The sequence below is a fragment of the Rhinolophus ferrumequinum genome, chromosome 18 (genome assembly GCF_004115265.2).
Source record: "Rhinolophus ferrumequinum isolate MPI-CBG mRhiFer1 chromosome 18, mRhiFer1_v1.p, whole genome shotgun sequence".
In the NCBI taxonomy this organism is placed as follows: Eukaryota; Metazoa; Chordata; class Mammalia; order Chiroptera; family Rhinolophidae; genus Rhinolophus; species Rhinolophus ferrumequinum.
In genome coordinates this window covers 46,134,545-46,147,794 of record NC_046301.1, presented here as the reverse complement: position 1 = coordinate 46,147,794, position 13,250 = coordinate 46,134,545, and the positions used below count along the sequence as shown (strand labels likewise).

The following is a 13,250-nucleotide window of genomic DNA, read 5'->3' as shown; positions in this document are numbered from 1 at the left end:
AAGGGCTTAGGACACTGTTCAGAGGAACCAAGCCACCCAAAATAACTTTGAAGGAAAAAAGATATTTTCTAAAATACAATATGGTTACTGATTTACCATGATTGGTTTTAAGTATGCATGTTATTCACCAGTTGTTCATAAGCTATTGCTCAATACTTCTCTTAATATTCGTGTGATAATATGTGTATGACATTAGTTATAAAAATGGAAACAATGGTTAAAACTACAGGGAAAAGACTGAATCAAATTGAACTGAGTCTTAATATTTAGAGAATCATCGTAATGGTATCTGAGTAGCAGGACTACTATTTTTATGTGACTACTAAATGGTATGGAAATATCAATATACTGCAGCCAGACTTATAAAACCAACATTTTCATGTTTCTGGTTTTATTATGTTCACATTTCAAAACTAGATAGTCTCTTTCCTTCCTTCCTTCCTTCCTTCCTTCCTTCCTTCCTTCCTTCCTTCCTTCCTTCCTTCAGTTTTTAATTCTGATAGTTGTACAGTGATGCTGGCTTCCCTTCCGCCTCTCCATGCTCGTTCCCCCGGGGTTGGTTGGCACAACAGGCTACCCAAGATCAGATCCCAGTCTACTCCAGGAAAGCCGTTCTCGGCAGGCTCAGAAAATGCACACATCTTCTAATGGCTCAGAGTTCCTTCTCTGCAGTAATGCTTGTTTTATTTTTGTTTTCTCTTTATTTTTCCTCAATAGTTAAGTATGTTTATTTCTAAAATACTCAGATATTTTACTGTCAGTTTCACCCCACAATTTAACTCCTCGCTCTATCACCAATTCATAAATTTATTTATTTCACATAATTGTTCAATTTTATCTGCTTGTAAAACAAGGGATCTATTTTGGGTTTACCTTATATTTAACTTTTTTTTTCCCTCCTTATCTTTTATTTAGATTTATCTTCCTGTTCTTTTGTCAGTTTGGCTGGGCTAAGGGACGCCCAGATAGGTAATAAAAGATCATTTCTGGGTGCATCTGTGAGTGTCTGGAAGAGATTAACATTTGAATCACCAGACTGAGTAAAGCGGATCACCCTCACGGATTCGAGTGGCGTCATCAAATCCCTTGAGGGTCTGAATAAGACAAAAAGGTGGAGAAAGGGTGAATTCGGTTTCTCTGCTTAAGCTAAGAGATCCATCTTCTCCTGTCATAGGACGTCAGTGCTCCTGGTTCTTGGACTTTTGGACTGAAGTGAGGAATTACACCGTCACTCTCCCACATCCTCAAGACTTCAGAGTTAGACCGAATGGCACCACCTGCTCCCCTGGTTCTCTAGCTTGCAGATGGCAAATTGTGGGACTTCTTGGCCTCTATAACCACCTGAGCCAATTTTTATTAGAGAGAGAGAGAGAGAGAGAGAGAGAGAGAGAGAGAGAGAGAGAGAGAGAGAGAGATCCTATTGGTTTCTCTGGAGAACCCTGACTAATACAGATACCCATCAAACTAATTGTGCTGGTTACCTCTGGAGAGAGAGTTCAGAATTGGAATGGGGTGAATAGGACCCCCAATATGTTACTCTGTAAACTTCTCCATTGTTTAAACCATTTGCAATGAGAATGTATTTGTGTATTGTATGTGCAATTTTAAAAGGAGAAAGAGGGGGGAAGAACAGCATGGAACTGCTGTGAAACCAGCAAAGTTTTGACAGATGGTCTGTCAGAACTACCAGGAAAAAAAATGCAAACATTGGGAAAATAACGGAGAAAAAAATGTCAGGGAAATATCCTCAGTTAATTAGCACTAAGAAAGAAAAGGAAGAGAGAGTTAGAAAAATAACCTAAATAATTAGAATCTAAAACTAAAGCAGGAGATCTGAGAGCCCTTGAAGAAGTGTTACCCTTGCCCACAGCCCATGACATCTGTGATTTACAAAGGTCATTTTGTCAACATGAGAGCATCCCAAGTCTTCCTTACAGCTCTATTTCAGAAAGGCTGGAAGGCATCTTTTCATTTCAACACCCAAGAGGAAACGACCATGAGCCAAGAAAGATTTAAATATCCTCAGAGAAAAGAGTTTGCCTTGCCAGCTTTTAAGGAGCCAAGATTGTCATACTGAACAAAGATGCTGAGCAGAGAACAGATTCTCAAGTAAAAGGCAAGAACCAAGCAGTGACATCTGCACATCAGATGTTTGGGTTGTTTTTTGTGCGTTTTTTTTTTTTAATTTTTAAAATGTTTATATTAGAAAATTATTTGATACGTGCCCCTTCAGTCAAAATCAGATCATGTCAAAGCAGCTTTCTGGATATTGAGCTGTCCATGTCACTAAGCTCCATTTTTCTTGCACATTGCCTAGCGGTTTAGAAAACACTTTATCATCATGCATTATCTCAGGGGGTTCTCACAAGTCTAGGGCTGGTACTTTTGACCTTTGTAAGTGGGGAAACCGTTTAAAGGAGTAGCTTCAACAGGGTCACCTCAGTGAATGGCACAGCTGGGATGCAAATCTATGACTGCCAACTCCAGGGTTCCCCACACTAATCGCTCAGGAAGAAATCATTAACGTATTTGATCTTTCCTGGAACAATATTTGTGTATTAGTACAAGAGAAGGAAAGTAGGTAGTTTTGGATGGAGGAGAGGAACTTGGATAGAACATAATATGAAATAAGCTCGGGGAAGCAGGTACAGGAAGAAGTGAATGAGCAGTGTTGATTTAGCTGGAGGGTTTTCCATCTGTTACGATTAGGCATATCAAATGCCACTGCAAAACTTTGAAAGAGGAAATGCCATGATCAAAACAGTGGAAGAAATGGGGAAATGGTGTATTAGAAAAAAGGAGGATGGGACTGGATAGCAAAAGATGATGAGAATCAGAACTATCAAGCACAGGAAGATTCTCAAGACCCTGGAAGGAAGAACCATTTGGACTGTGACTAAAGAATGCAGAATGAGTCAAAAGATATGCGCCAAAAGATATATGCCAAGATTTTATATCAATTGTACCAGTGTGCTAGTATGCTAGTGACGCTAGTAACTAATGGAAATATTGAGAGAGTGGGTAGAGATCACCCAGCCAGTGACTGATACGTAAAGCTTCAAGGGTCAATAATCAAAGGCAACTTTTATAAGGAGTTGCTGGTATAAATCTGGGGAACGGTGAGAAATGAGTGCTAGTCTTTTATATGTGAAGGCCATTTATTAAGTTTTGGGATCATAACAAACAGGAGAATAGAGAACAACTCAGGCCTAAGAAACACTGGAGAGGTTCACCCAGCAGTAGCCCAAAAGGGATCTCCAGCCAGGCAGGAGGGATCGAGCAGATGGTGAAGGGTTTCAGCAAGTAGAACATCAGCCAAAGTAGGAGTGATATTAATATCGTTGCCTCATTTAAAGCAGTTGCATAGTATTCTATTGTGTTGCTAAACCTTTATTTACTTAGCCATTTCATCCTATTATACGTGATGTTTTGATTTTTTTCTTTCTCTTTGATCTTTGGTTATTGAAACAATGTCATAAGAAACACACTTGTACATATTTGTGTGTGTGAGTGTTTTTGATGTAAATTCCTTTTTTAAAGTACTTCTAAACAACAAAACACTTGATACAGACAGCCGAATTGACCTCTAGAAAGTTTGTGCCAATTTTCACCCTGTCAGCAGAGCCTCTCAGCAATGCCCATTTCAACACATTGAATCAATAATGAACACGTTTCTTCAATGTATTGCCAAATTGCTAACTAAACCAATGGTTTTTGCTTGATTTTTTATTTATTTTATTAGTAATGAAGTTGCACACTTATACATTCTTATTGGCCATTTGTTTTTCATGTAATTTTTAAATACCCTTTGTAAGCAAAATATGGCAATCACAGAAGCCTATCTGCAGGTACCATTTACTAGAATCTCAGAAAGAATGCTTTCTGCAAAATCTCAAGAAGGCTTTGTTCTGGTTCCTGTCGAGCTTTTAGCTGGGTAACAAAAGCATTTGGCTTCAACCCCCAATAGCTCTTCATTATTTAAATGATGGGATGGAAAACTCTCAGATGGACATCTGAGACTATGTCAGTAACAGAGCCTTCGTTATCTTCCCCTGGATGCTGTTTTCTAGTCAGTCTTCACTGCAGTTCATCGAAAGGCTAAGCTGAATAGACTATATTGTATAGTTTACTACCATGTATGACTAAGTGCCACCACTTTCTTCAAGAAATAAGACATTAGAAGTGTTGGCTGTCATTAATTTTCAAACAGAGCAGTGGGAATATTTCTTTTCCCATGGCTAGTGGTGGTAAGTTTAGGGAATGGTAGGAATTTCAAGCAGAAGCCATTTTGTTTAGGTGGATGAAATCACAAAGATTGCAATAGTGAAAGCCTATTTGGATGCCCAAATTTCTCTTCTAGGAACTCCTTCCTGCCTTTCTTACCCTTAAAGTTTATTTAAATTATCACCAACAGATTGGTTCTGCTATGGCCAACAGTCCAAAACTGGACCAATCTCCATCCTTGGGAATTGCAAAACTCTCTCACCAGGTGGCTGGACCTGTAGGCTAATAAAAATTTGAAATGTTTTGGCAGTTAGGTTTTCTCCCATGTGGAAACAGAGGAAGTTGGTCAGCAAGTCAAGAGAACACAGCAGATGAGAAATGGAACAAAATATTTCCTTGGTTCATTAGGATGCTGCAGGCTCTAGTTCCAGTCTACAGGCATGTGTCCCTGCCTATATCTTTGTAACAAATTCTCTCAAATCCGCCCCCCGCCTCCACTCCATCTCCATCTCCATCTCTCTTCTTAGTGCTGGTGAGGGTTGGTTTCTGCTGCTTGCAGACAAGAGAATTCTAAATAATACAACCCAAATCCCAATCCGTTTTTCTACCACCCTTCCTTAAAATAAAGAACATGCTAATTATTTTAAACTGGTGAGGAAAAGATATATTTTCTCCCCTACTGTCCTTATCTCATCTGCTCTCTTTTCTTTAGTAGAGCAAAATACTTGCAAATTTACAAGAACACTCAGAGTGCAATCAATTAATTGTAAATGCAGTCAATTTAATTAGTAAATGTAATCAATTTAATTATAGGAAGATGTTGTTGTGTGATTGCCTTGGATATTCCTCTTACTCAAAAGAATTCAAAATCTTCTAAAGGGCATTCCAATTATTCTTTTCTAGGTACAGTCTTATGAAGTAGGCCTGTTTTGAGACATACTGCTGAAAGATTTTCCCATTCAAAAATATTTCCCCATTTGGAGTGACGAATTCAATAGTGGTCATAGTTGTACAACCTTATAAATATGTATATTTAGAAACACTGAATTGTACACTTGAAATGGTGGACTTTATGGTATATGAATTAAATGTCAACAAAAAATAATAATAAAAACAAAAACAAACAATGACAAAAAACCTGGCCCCAGTGGGTAATACATGTTTAAATTAGAACATGATGTAATAAAATTAAATTTCTTGATGATATAATACAGAAAAAAAAAAATCTCTCCCCAACTACCATGCCAAAATGCCTCTAATTCCATTATTAGAGAAATTAGTCCTTTAGGTAAGGCGTTGCCACTTCTGGACACCTCTATTAATGAGCAAATACATTTTACAGGGTTATATATTTAAAAAAAAAAACACAAAAAACAATATTGGCTGTTCCCTCCTTTAGTTAACTTATCCAATGAGCAGCCATCACTTACCAGGACCTTGAGGAGAGAAAATATGATGGAAAAGAACAAGTTCTTTTCAATGTGGACAGTTGCTGGGGGGAAGCATAGTGGTGAGAAGGTGGGCGGTGGTCAAAGAAAGGACAATGTGTTGCTAGGTCCTAAACAACTAAAAGGTAGCAGTGGTGTTTGGGGTCATGATAGAGTAGTACAGGATCAGACTGTGGGGTAGGGAGAAGAAAGAAGAGGAAAGAGGAGCATTAAAAAGGACAGAAGTTCTCAGGGGACGCATGAAAGTACTTAACCCACGCTTGACTTCCCTCTTATAATTGCCCCAGAGGGGATGCAGCCTGTTATCCTCCTTCCTAGAATTCTGCGCTTTCCATGGAAATTGATGTCAAAGACAAATCTTAGAACAAAACTAAATTACTAGTGGTCCCTGAAACAAAATGGACTTTTTATTTCCCTGACAACACACTTGTTCTCCTTTGCTTGTTAACTGCTGATCACACAGCTTCCATTTCTCTTTGTTCTCCCAGTGGTACATGAACTTCTTGAATTCTTGCCATATTGCAGAATGACAGGATGGGGTTTCCTACATAAGGTGTGATGGGTAAGTCTTAGTTATACAGGCAGCCAAGCACGGAAGTTTTCACTAAGTGAGACCCTATTCCAAAGAAAGACTCTACATTAAGAAAACACAATGAAAATGCATTCTTTAAAAACAGTATTTATTAATCTTTTAAAAATAATTAAAATGGTATCAATTTTCCCATCCAAGATGAAAGTGAATTTAGAGGTAGAGGATCTTGTTATTTAGTATGTGCATAGAAAGTTTAGGTAGCATGTTATTTTCTCATCAAAATGCCTTAGGATAAATTTGTCCTAGCCTTTATCCTTGCCCATGTAAATAACTGTCTATGAGCCGTGATAGATAAATTGAATTAGCTGCTGCTTGAGATATGACCAATTATATTACATGAATACAATGATAACGGTTAGGTACTAAGATAGAATTGCTATAATACTAACAGCTAAAATTTACTAAGTATATACTGTGTACCAGGATTTCTTCCGAGCATTTTACACATACTAACTCATTTAAAGTTTTACCACAACTTTGTGAGATAGGACTACTAATAGTATCTCCATTTACAAAATGAGGAAACTAAGGCATCAGCCTGCTAGTGGCAGCTGTAAAATGAAGCAGGAAGATCCCATATTTAAAGTACAATTCAGGGGCCGGCCTGGTGGCTCAGGCGGTTAGAGCTCTGTGCTCCTAACTCCGAAGGCTGCTGGTTCGATTCCCACATGGGCCAGTGGGCTCTCAACCACAAGGTTGCCAGTTCAATTCCTCGAGTCCTGCAAGGGATGGTGGGCTGTGCCCCCTGCAACTAGCAACAGGCAACTGGACCTGGAGCTGAGCTGCGCCCTCCACAACTAAGACTGAAAGGACAACAACTTGAAGCTGAACGGCACCCTCCACAACTAAGATTGAAAGGACAACAACTTGACTTGGAAAAAAGGCCTGGAAGTACACACTGTTCCCCAATAAAATCTTTAAAAAAAAAAATAAAGTACAATTCAAAGAAGCAGACAGACTTGGTTAGTTATCCCTTCTCCCTAGAAATTCTCCTTTCGACATTAAAGGTTGGAGGTGCTGGGTTTTATCTCATCATATAAATTCTAAGGTACATTACCTTAAATGCCTTGTCCAAATGCCCTACTTCTGTCCAAATGACCCTCATACTTCTGTATGAATTCTGTGAGTACAGATCTAGAATCTCCCAGGCTAACGTGAACTCTGATGCTTTGCTCTCATTACCGAAAAGCCAGGGGAAGGGCTTCTGACTTTATTCAGAGTGAGATGACAAGTCATTTGAGCATTTGAGTATAGGAGTGTCATGATTTTATTTTTGCTTTTTACAGGTCACTCTGGCTAATGTGTAGAAAATAGATTAGGATGAGGATAAGGACTGAAATAGAAAAACTAATTAGAAAGCCATTGAAACTATCCAGGTGAGAAATAATAATGGTCTAGATCTGGGAGGTGGTAGAGGATGTCTGAAACAGGCACCAAATACAAGTTCTTCAAGCACCAAATGTAGCATGAAAATAGCAGGGAAGAAAGACATACTCTGCTCATCAGTCAGATTCTCCTGCTAGAGAGCAACATCTGTTGCTTCCTTAACCTTCTCTTGATAGGCCGAAGACAACCTGAAGCAAAGACCCAAATTAAATGATTCCACTATCTTTGTCATGCTATGTTAGCATGGTCATTGAATCTCTCTCCCTTGAGCAAAAAAATAAAAAATTTGCAGAGTCCGTTTGAATACAATATATGCTAGAAAATTAGGAGAATGAACTGGAAGTCAATCTGCAATGAAACAGTTTTATATTTCTTTGCATTCAGTTTAAAATCCTCAATTACCTAGCAGTTCTATAAAGCAATGTTGAAGAAAACAGTTTTAAAAAAGAAGAAAAAAGAGAATGGATGGGCAACATTGATTTCAGGACAACACAGAAACCTTATTCAAGATCCCTAATCTTGCCATTTTAAAATAATTTCAGGGAACTGAAAACATAGTCTCGCACCAGAAACATCTGCACTTCCCTTTGTTGCTGTTGTGCATTTGTATGGTGAAAACCACGACTTTGGTGTCACATATGCTTGAGTTTGCACCTTGGTGTGGCTGTATGACTTTGGTCAAGTCATCTGGCTTATCTGAGCCTTGGTTTCCTTTTCTATAAAATAAACATAGTATCATTTACCTCATAAGGTTATAAGGTTTAATAAGACATAAGGTTTATAAGACAGCAACATAATACCTAATATATAGTGGGCATTAATAAATACCAATCTCCTTTTTCTGCTCTCCTTCTTGAGAAAGGGAAAATTAAGACACGATGTCTCTTCTCAAGCTCACAGTTAAAGTAATTGTTGTGTTATCTATCTTCACACTTCTGCAACCTGCACAAAGAAGAGAATACCCAGGTATACAGCAAGAGCTCAGTGTAGTACTTATGAATCTGACCTTGATAATGATGATGACGACGACGATAGCTGAAGCACCTTAGTGAAGGGCTCACCCTTTAGCTCTGTCTTTAGATATTCAGGTGTGTCCACCTCCTGGCACAATGCCTGATGCATACATACAAATGCTACTCAAAGAATAGCTCACTTCACTTATTTAGGATCCACTAAAGAACCGCTTCCTACATGTCACAAAAGGAAACGTATCTGTTTTTAAGCGCTTAGCCAGAAATTCGCATGTTTGTCCCATTTGATGAGAAAGATTACATGGCTGAATCCACTGTCTCTATCTCACTAATAGAGGAACAGCACAGCTCAGTGGGCTGGATGAGAACTGCGCCTCCAAATCAAGTGTGGTTCCGGGCAATTTACAACCAATTATTTAGCTATTAAGAAACGAGTCAGTTCCTTAAAAATTCGAGATAGCTTGCAGTCCCAAAAGCATTGGGATGGGCATTCCGTGCTGCCCAAAACCTCATTGCTTGCTGTCAGGGAACAGCCACGAGTGTGGCGTAGAGAACGTGGTATGAAGTAGAAGAGTAGGAGAAAGGGAGGTGAGGTCATAAGATTTCATGTCACAGAATTTCTCCTAGGGAGAGTCCTGAGTATATTTGGAAGAAATACTTTGATAAGCTGCTTGGAGAGAAGGGTGAGGCATCAAGGGCCTGCTCAGGCAACAAAAGATAAAAATTGAATGGCTCTATGGCTATGCATGAAGCAAGGAGAAATCTTTTTTTTCTCATAAGAAAAAGGGAAAAGCAAAGGAGAGAAAAAAGCCTGAGCCAGTAGGATGACAGAAAGCCTTACACTTCGTAAAACCTCAGATAATCCTACAGAATCCACAAACACTTAGTGTAAATGAGCTTTCTGTAGAACTCAGTGAAAGGAGAAAGACAAAGAGACCCCAGCTAACAATTGTGTTTCTTCTGAAAGCCTCATCCCCTTACTGACCCGTTCTTCCTTTAAAGGGTGGATGACGGTAACAAGAGACCAACCACTTCATCAGTCTCTCTGACTAGCCCCCAGCTTCTCAATCTTTCCGCCTCTCTGTTAGATGACTATGTTGTTGACCAAAAGGCAGGCCTTCAAATTCTAGACATCTTACTGTCCAAAGGTATAAAAGCAAAGCTGTGAGACAGGTATGGGCATTATCATTCCATCTTGGGGGGAAATGAATTGAAGCATCATTATGTGATTTGCCAAAACAACACTCTGAATTCAGCATTGGTGCCATCTGAATTTCTGCCAAGGAAAAACATCCAATCAGGGTGATTGAGCAAAGTGCTTTTCTCCTGCTATGATGATGCTGAACTTAATCAAAAAGCATTTATTAAGTACTTAATTCCATGCAGTGTTGTGCTGGATGCCCACAGAAGGAACTGTGTGTACCTGACCCCTCCTCTCCTTCCGGTTACCGTCTAGAGAAGTGGAGGTTGGGGGAGAGACAGGAAGGAAGCTGAAATTTCATGAGTTCCTCATTTGTACCAAGTCCTCTGTAGAGATTCCACATGTGATTTAATCCTTATGGTCACCTTAGGAGATAAGTATCAACTTGTCCATTTTATAAACAAGAAAAGGGAAGCTCGGAGAGGTACATTGTAGAACTGGAATTCAAGCTGAGTTTTCTGACTCTGAGCCTGTTCCCCTTAACACCACATTGCCTCTGGGAGGACAGGTTGTCATAGGGAAATGTGCTCAAAGTTAAAGGAGTCCTTGAAACAATAAGACAGCTTCCAAGCATCTGGGGATGGAAGGCGGAGATAATGTATGTTATGTAACTTGGGATCGAAAAAGAATGTCTTGCAGGTATTCTGAAAAACACTTTTTTATTCAAACTCTAAAAACTGAGGCAGAACACTTTGCTTATTATCTTAGGCTTGAGGTACACCATGAAAGCAGCGATCTGAGAAATAGCTGCCCCTTTCTCCTCTTCCACCGCCCCAGACTATTTAGAGATTCTGAGAATGCCCTTGGAATTTAAGGCTTATACTTGGGACAGTGAGTCGGCCATGACCCAAGAGCATTCTGGGAGTAAAGCTGCAAGGCTATGGTAGGATCCACAGCAAACGCGACCAAATGAGAAATCTGCCCAAATGAGATATCCACTGCTGCTGGTGGCCTGGCAATGCGCTGAGGACCCAGCTGAAGATTCTGTCACCCTGTAACTATTTGCTCACTGCCTGGCATTAGTTTGCCACTAACTGCCGGCATGTAATGTTTGTGTGTTTGCTGCCCTGCCTCAGGCACCTTACACTATTTATCTCCCTGTGCCCCTTACTAGATCTTTTGGGGTTTCACATACATCTTATTACCCATATCTCGATGGAAGTAATAAACAGCACAGGTGACATCCCAGTTCAGTGCCCCTCAGGCTTCTCCTCACTATTTTTCCATACCTCTCTCCTCAACTTTTACAAGTGCGCTTTTCTGTTCTTCCTCCATTCCTCTCATCTCTCCTCCTTCCCATAGCTCTCTTTCTGTCATATCCTTTTTGCTCTGTTTATTCAATCCCCATCTTCCCATTCCCTACCTTCCATCAGTATCTTATTTTTACACCTTTTCCCTCATTTCTCTTTGGCTGAGTTCAATTCAATCACTATTTTTCACATGTTCAGTTCTGGGTTGTGTGTGATGAAGAGTAGCTGAAGTTTAGTTTGGGGGAGGGTTTTAAGGCATAACCATGAAACTCTTAGTGATTACAGAAAATAATTATGATTGGAAGTCAGACAGAAAAATGGTGTGACCTAGGATCTAAATAGGTAAGAAAGGCTTTTGTCTTCTTTTAAGCTTCCAAACTCTGAATACCAGGCTTACCCTTTGCTAATTTCTCACTCACTAAAGGATAAAAATGTGAAAATTATGAGAAATGTGAAAAGTATGAGGAAAATAAACTTTTTTTTTATTCAAGGTTGTTATACTTTCAAGTAGCTGAAGAAAGGCTATACTAGGGAAAGAAGAGGGGGCCAGCACACGCATGTTAGGGAATGGACAGACGTTATTTCTGATAAACAAGGTCAATCTTTCTCTTTGAGTCATGGCATTGCTTGGTGCTGAGAAAACCTTTACCCTGTGAGTCCCCCATTTCTTCAGTCATGGGGGATTCTTCCTCACATTTCTGTTGTTTGTTTTCCTCATTTCTTTATTTCTTCAGTTACAATTCCCAACTCTGATTCTATATATATATATATATATATATATATATATATATATATATATATATATATCTCAAAAACCAAGTATGGGGGGCCGGCCCGGTGGCTCAGGCGGTTGGAGCTCCGTGCTCCTAACTCCGAAGGCTGCCGATTCGATTCCCACATGGGCCAGTGGGCTCTCAACCACAAGGTTGCCGGTTCAACTCCACGAGTCCCACAAGGGATGGTGGGCTCCGCGGGCTCCCCACCCTGCAACTAAGATTGAACACGGCACCTTGAGCTGAGCTGCTGCTGAGCTCCGGGATGGCTCAGTTGGTTGGAGAGCGGGCTCTCAACCACAAGGTTCGACTCCCGCAGGGGATGGTGGGCTGTGCCCCCTGCAACTAGCAACGGCAACTGGACCTGGACCTGAGCTGCACCCTCCACAACTAAGACTGAAAGGACAACAACTTGACTTGGAAAAAAAATCCTGGAAGTACACACTTCCTGTCCTCTTCCCCTTCCCCGATCAACTATGTTTCAGGCATGTAGATAATGAGGTAGGTTTTTAAGTCATTTTTCCCTCATTTTATTTCTCTTGGTTACTTTCAAATAGAGACACCATCATCTCATTAATATATATTCTATTTATATTGTTGGATATTTATGTTTAAAAGAAAAAATTTCTAGTAACTTTCCAAAGCACGATTCCTTTCCAAACTATTTTTAATTGTAAAAATGACATACCTGTTCTAGAAAAATACTTCCACATATGCACCAAGAGGCAAAGGCGTACATAAAGAAGGAAGTAGAAGAATGTTCATTTATAGCATTACTTGAAATATCAAATAATTAAAAGCAAGCTAGATACCCATTATTTAAGGACTGGTTAAATGAACTATGGTATCCATAACTAGAATATTATTCAACAACTTAAAAAAATGAAGTGGATCTGTGTACATTATCCAAAAATAACAGCTCTATAATGTAGAAAAAATAGTTAAAATGTTATTCACGAAAAATGTATGTGTAATAGAAAAACCAAATATTTTAACATGCAAATTTATGCTATAAAAGTAGTATATAGAAAAACATTGGCAATGCACACACACTGCTCATTGTGTAGTCATGAATTATCTGTTTAATTAAAAATTTAAAAATTAAGTTCAAAAAGTCATACATAGTAAAAATTTCAGAGAGTGGAAAAATTTAAACTGGAAAGAAAACATTCTTCTACATTCTCAGTAGTGGTAACCATGAATGATTCTGGCATTCGAGGTCTGACAATTAAGTTTGCAAACTCATCCTAGAAAAAGTGCTACATATCTCATTGCTGAATACCACTACAGTCACCTTCGAAGTACTCCCTGGGAAGCTATGCACCGTCACCAGCACCTAGTCCACACTTCAAAGCAATTTTGCAACTCTTTCTGGAATGGCCATCAGAGCTGTCATGGTATTATC

General features: G+C 39.3%; 1 long non-coding RNA gene across 1 annotated transcript in view; it reads left to right on the top strand.

Moving 5' to 3' along the window:
• Positions 1-1,436, top strand: part of LOC117037972 (uncharacterized) — a 31,495-nt gene extending 30,059 nt beyond the window's left edge. Inside the window, exon 4 of the long non-coding RNA XR_004425599.1 lies at positions 1,175-1,436. This is a non-coding gene — a long non-coding RNA (uncharacterized LOC117037972). The remainder of the gene's footprint in view (positions 1-1,174) is intronic.
• The last annotated feature ends 11,814 nt before the right edge of the window (positions 1,437-13,250 follow it).